Genomic DNA, 7,153 nt, shown 5'->3' with positions numbered 1-7,153 from the left:
GTGGTTGAAAAACGAGTTTTAATGACTAAGTGTATGTTAACTTCCGACTTCAACTGTATATTAAGGATTTTGGTGTAGTGCCTTACAAAAGTATTCATCAACCTTTGCATTTTAAATATTTTTGTTGCATTACAACCTTTAATTTAAAATGATTTTTATTTGGATTTCATGTAATGGACATACACAAAATGTTCCAAATTGGTGAAGTGAAATGAAAAAAATGACTTGTTTAAAAAAAAAAAATCAAAACTGAAAAGTGGTGTGTGCGTATGTTTTCACCCCATTTGCTATGAACCCCATAAATAAGATCTGGTGCAACCAATTACCTTCAGAAGTCAATTAAATAAAGTCCACTTGTGTGCAATCTAAGTGTCACATGATCTCAGTATATATACACCTGTTCTGAAAGGCCCCAGAGTCTGCAACACCTCTAAGCAAGGGGCACCACCAAGCAAGCGGCACCATGAAGACCAAGGTCAGGGACAAAGTTGTGGAGAAGTAACGATCAGGGTTAAGTTATAAAACAATATCAGGAACTCTGAACATCCCACGGAGCACCATTAAATCCATTATTAAAAAATGGAAAGAATATGGCACCACAACAAACCTGCCAATAGAGGGCCGCCCACCAAAACTCACGGACCAAGCAAGGAGGGCATAAAGGGCATTAATCAGAGAAGCAACAAAGAGACCAAAGATAACCCTGAAGGAGCTGCAAAGCTCCACAGCGGAGATTGGAGTATCTTTCCATAGGACTACTTTAAGCCCTACACTCCACAGAGCTGGGCTTTACGGAAGAGTGGCCAGAAAAAAAGCCATTGCTTAAAGAAAAAAATAAGCAAACACGTTCGCCAAAAGGCATGTGGGAGACTCCCCAAACATATGGAAGAAGGTACTCTGGTCAGATGAGACTAAAATTGAGCTTTTTGGCCATCAAGGAAAACTCTATGTCTGGCACAAACCCAACACCTCCCATTACCCCGAGTACACCATCCCCACAGTGAAGCACGGTGGTGGCAGCATCACGCTGTGGGGATGTTTGGGAAACTGGTCAGAATTGAAGGAATGATGGATAGCACTAAATACAGGGAAATTCTTGAGGGAAACCTGTTTCAGTCTTCCAGAGATTTGAGACTGGATGGAGCTTCACCTTCCAGCAGGACAAGGACCCTAAGCATACTACTAAAGCAACACTCACGTGGTTTAAGGGGAAACATTTAAATGTCTTGGAAAGGTCTAGTCAAAGCTCAGACCTCAATTCAATTGAGAATCTGTGGTATGACTTAAAGATTGCTGTACAGCAGCGGAACCCAACCAACTTGAAGGAGCTGGAGCAGTTTTGCCTTGAAGAACTGGCAAAAATTCCAGTGGCTAGATGTGCCAAGCTTATAGAGACATACCCCAAGAGACTTGCAGCTGTAATTGCTGAAAAAAAGGTGGCTCTACGAAGTATTGACTTTGGGGGGGTGGAATAGTTATGCACGCTCAAGTTTTCTGTTTTTCTGTCTTATTTCTTGTTTGTTTCACAATTTAAAAAAATTTGCATCTTCAAAGTGGTAGGCATGTTGTGTAAATCAAAGGATACAATCCCCCAAAAAATCTATGTAAATTCCAGGTTGTAACAAAATAGGAAAAATGCCAAGGGGGGTGAATACTTTCACAAGCCACTGTATACAGCAGTATTTGAACACCCCTTGAACTTAGTGGATTCGGCTATTTCAGCCACACCCGTTGCTGACAGCTATATAAAATTGAGCACACAGCCATGCAATCTCCATACACAAACATTGGCGGTAAAATGGCCTTACTGAAGAGCGGAGTGACTTTCAACGTGGCACTCTCATAGGATGCCACGTTTCCATGGCTGAGCAGCCACACTCAAGCCTAAGATCACCATGTGCAATGCCAAGCGTTGGCTAGAATGGTGTAAAGCTCACCACCATTGGACTCTGGAGCAGTGGAAAAGCGTTTTCTGGAGGGATGATTCACGTTTCACCATCTGGCAGTCCGACGGACAAATCTGAGTTTGGCGGATGCTAGGAGAATGCTACCTGCGCAAATGCAAAGTGCCAACTGTAAAGTTTGGTGGAGGAGGAATAATGGTCTGGGGCTGTTGTTCATGGATCGGGCTTACCTCCTTAGATCCAGTGAAGGAACATCTTAACACTACAGCATACAAGGACATTCTAGACAATTCTGTGCTTCCAACTTTGTTGCAACAGTTTGGGGAAGCCCTTTCCTTTTTCAGCATAACAATGGCTCACACACAAAGCGAGGTCCACACAGAAATGGTTTGTCGAGATCAGTGTGGAAGAACTTGACTGACCTGCACAGAGCCCTGACTTTAACCCCATCGAACACCTTTGGGATGAATTGGAACACTGACTGCGAGCCAGGCCTAATTGCCCAAAATCAGTGCCCGACCTCACTAATTATCTTATAGCTGAATGGAAGCATGTCCCTGCAGCAATGTTCCAACATCTAGTTGAATGCCTTCGCAGAAGATTGGAGGCTGTTAAAGCAGCAAAGGGGGGACCAACTCTATGTTAATGCCCATGATTTTGGAATGATCGAGCATGTGTCCACATACTTGTAGTGTATATACTACTACTCCCGCTGCTACTCCTGATGCCTAGTCACGTTAACTCTATACATATCTACCCCTACAACTCCAGTATCCCTGCACATTGTAAATATGTTATTGGAATTGACCCTGTATATTGATGCCATACTTTGGCATGTTTTTCTTATTTCGATGTGTGTTTTTGTTCTACTTTATTTTAGAGTACTACATGTTGACATTGATTACTGCATTGTTGGGAAAAGAGCTTATAAGAAAGGCATTTCACTGTACCTGTCCATGTGGCAAGAAAACTCTAAACTACAGTTTTTACTGTCTGGCCATGGAACTGAAGGAGTAGAACGTTATAGAACGGGCAAAGTAGAATGTTATAGAACTGAGACTAAACTGTTGTAGAACTTACTGAGTAGAATGTTATAGAACTTACTGAGTAGAATTATATAGAACTGAGACTAAACTGTCATAGAACTTACTGAGTAGAATGTTATAGATCTGCCCGAGTAGAATGTTATAGAACTGACCGAGTAGAATGTTATAGAACTGACCGAGTAGAATGTTATAGAACTGACCGAGTAGAATGTTATAGAACTGACCGAGTAGAATGTTATAGATCTGCCCGAGTAGAATGTTATAGAACTGACCGAGTAGAATGTTATAGAACTGACCGAGTAGAATGTTATAGAACTGACCGAGTAGAATGTTATAGAACTGACCGAGTAGAATGTTATAGAACTGACTGAGTAGAATGTTATATAACTTACTGAACGTTAGAAAACTTACTGAACGTTGGAAAACTTACTGAATGTTGGAAAACTTACTGAATGTTGGAAAACTTACTGAATGTTGGAAAACTTACTGAATGTTGGAAAACTTACTGAATGTTGGAAAACTTACTGAATGTTGGAAAACTTACTGAATGTTGGAAAACTTACTGAATGTTGGAAAACTTACTGAATGTTGGAAAACTTACTGAATGTTGGAAAACTTACTGAATGTTGAAATGTTATACAATTTACTGAATGTTAGGTTATATAACTTACTGAATGTTAGAAGGTTACAGAACTGACCGAGTAGAATGTTATCTAGAACTTACTTAGTGTTAGAATGTTATAGAACTTACTGAACATTAGTAGAACAACACAGGACGAGACCCAAATGCAGACACAGGAGGCAGATGGTTAGAGTCTCTGATATTTATTAATAGACAAGGGGCAGGTAAAGGCAAGTCGAGGACAGGCAGAAGTTCGTAAACCAGGTCAGAGTCAGATGGGTGCAGGACAGCAGGCAGGCTCGAGGTCAGGGCAGGCAGAATGGTATGGCAGGCGGGCTCAGGGTCTGGGCAGGCAGAAAAGGTCGGAGGACTAGACAAACAGGACTATGGAAAAACATGCTCGTAAGCCTGACAAGACGAACTGGCAACAGACAAACAGAAACCACCGGTATAAATACACAGGGGATAATGGGAACAATTGGGAGACACCGGGTGGGGGGTGGAGACAAGCACAAGACAGGTGAAACAGATCAGGGTGTGACAGTAACACGAAACCCAAACCGGCTGCGTGTGTGCGCCATCATGCGCTATCGTGCATAAATTAAGTTTGTTCCCCTACACCAAAAGGGATCAGAACACGCATGTTAAAATATCACAAAAACTCTGAACCAATTACATTAATTTGGGGACAGGTCGAAAAGCATTAAACATGTATGGCAATTTAGCTAGTTAGCTTGCACTTGCTAGCTAATTTGTACTATTTAGCTAGCTTGCTGTTGCTAGCTAATTTGTCCTGGGATATAAACATTGAGTTGTTATTTTACCTGAAATGCACAAGGTCATCTACTCCGACAATTAATCCACACATAAAACGGCCAACCGAATCGTTTCTAGTCATCACTCCTCCTTCCAGGCTTTTTCATCTTTGAACTTATACGGTAATCGGCATCTAAACTTTCATAGTATTACCACAACGACCGGCAAAACAGTTCATCTTTCAATCACCCACATGGGTTTAACCAATGAGGAGATGGCTTTTATAAACCAATGAGGAGATGGGAGAGGCAGGACTTTCAGCGCGATCTGCGTCAGAAATAGAAAGGAGTTCTATTTTAGCCCTTGGCATCGCAGACGCTCGTTGGCGTGCGCGAGCAGTGTGGGTGTAATAATTGAATAACATAGATTTCTTCATTTATTTTGCGACGCTCGCACACGCGACGTGTCCGGTCTGGTCAGCATGTTAGAACGTTATAGAACTTACTGAATGTTAGAATGTTATAAAACTTATTGAATATTAGAATGTTATAAAACTTACTGAATGTTAGAATGTTATAAAACTTACTGAATGTTAGAATGTTATAAAACTTACTGAATGTTAGAATGTTATAAAACTTACTGAATGTTAGAATGTTATAGAACTTACTGAATGTTAGAACGTTATAAAACTTACTGAATGTTAGAATGTTATAAAAATTACTGAATGTTATAAAACTTACTGAATGTTAGAATGTTATAGAACTTACTGAATGTTAGAATGTTATAAAACTTACTGAATGTTAGAATGTTATAGAACGTACTGAATGTTAGAATGTTATAAAACTTACTGAATGTTAGAATGTTATAAAACTTACTGAATGTTAGAATGTTATAAAACTTACTGAATGTTAGAATGTTATAGAACTTACTGAATGTTAGAATGTTATAAAACTTACTGAATGTTAGAAAGTTATAGAACGTACTGAATGTTAGAATGTTATAAAACTTACTGAATGTTAGAATGTTATAAAAATTACTGAATGTTATAAAACTTACTGAATGTTAGAATGTTATAGAACTTACTGAATGTTAGAATGTTATAAAACTTACTGAATGTGAGAATGTTATAGAACTTACTGAATGTTAGAATGTTATAGAACTTACTGAATGTTAGAATGTTATAGAACTTACTGAATGTTAAAATGTTATAAAACGTACTGAATGTTAGAATGTTATAGAATTTACTGAATATTAGAAAGTTATAGAACTTACTGAATGTTAGAATGTTATAGAACTTACTGAATATTAGAATGTTATAGAACTTACTGAATGTTAGAATGTTATAGAACTTACTGAATGTTAGAATGTTATAGAACTTACTGAATATTAGAATGTTATAGAACTTATTGAATGTTAGAATGTTATAAAACTTACTGAATGTTAGAATGTTATAAAACTTACTGAATATTAGAATGTTATAGAACTTACTGAATGTTAGAATGTTATAGAACGTACAGAACGTTGGAATGTTTATAGAATTGACAGAATAAAATGTTATCTAGAACTTACTGAACGTTAAAATGTTATAGAACTTACTGAATGTCAGAATGTTATAGAACTTAATGAATGTTAAAATGTTATAGAACTTACTGAATGTTAAAATGTTATAGAACTTACTGAATGTTAGAATGTTATAGAACTTAATGAATGTTAAAATGTTATAGAATTTACTGAATGTTAGAATGTTACAGAACCTAATGAATGTTAAAATGTTATAGAATGTACTGAATGTTAAAATGTTATAGAACTTACTGAATGTTAAAATGTTATAGAACTTACTGAATGTTAAAATGTTATAGAACTTACTGAATGTTAAAATGTTATAGTACTTACTGAATGTTAAAATGTTATAGAACTTACTGAATGTTAGAATGTTATAAAACGTACTGAATATTAGAATGTTATAGAACTTAATGAATGTTAGATTGTTATAGAACTTAATGAATGTTAAACTGTTATAGAACTTACTGAATGTTAGAATGTTATAGAACTTACTGAATGTTAGAATGTTATAGAACTTAATGAACGTTAAACTGTTATAGAACTTACTGAATGTTAGAATGTTATAGAACTTACTGAATGTTAGAATGTTATAAAACTTACTGAATGTTAGAATGTTATAAAACTTACTGAATGTTAGAATGTTATAGAACGTACTGAATGTTAGAATGTTATAAAACTTACTATGTAAGTTACTATGTAACTATCTTACTATTATGTAGTTACATGTAAATACATGGCCCTGAGTAGAACTTACTGTCGTGTATCTTGCAGATGGTGGAGGTTCTCAGCCTAGCATTGCAACATCTGTCGCGCAGTTGCTCCCCCTCAACATGCCCTATGAGACAGAAAGGAATGAGAAGGCATATTGGCATGTTGTCAGTGGCTTTGAGAATGACATGCGCAATCAAACTTTCAACCACATTGTTTTTGTACTAGTAAGTGTGCGTATAGTGTTTTAAGTCTTTTCTTGTAACTCAGCCAGTTAAAATACCATTCTTTAGTAAAAATTAGACAATGCCTTTTTTTCTACGTACTGAAACATTCCTGTTTAAATTGTTGTGGTTTTGGACTTAGTTGTGATTCCATCCAAAGTGAAACATCGTTTAGAGAAATATGAAAATATTTGTCCTCTCTTTATTCAGATGATCAAAGCTTCTTGTGCAAATTGTAAGCTACAGCATTAAGAAAAACAAAAGAATCATGCAGAAAATCTTCTAGGTATGGCAGTTTAACGCTTGGGGGCGAATAAAATACGTGGGAAC

The sequence above is a fragment of the Salvelinus fontinalis genome, chromosome 28 (assembly GCF_029448725.1).
Source record: "Salvelinus fontinalis isolate EN_2023a chromosome 28, ASM2944872v1, whole genome shotgun sequence".
Classification (NCBI taxonomy): Eukaryota; Metazoa; Chordata; class Actinopteri; order Salmoniformes; family Salmonidae; genus Salvelinus; species Salvelinus fontinalis.
Note: the sequence above shows the minus strand (reverse complement) of the source record.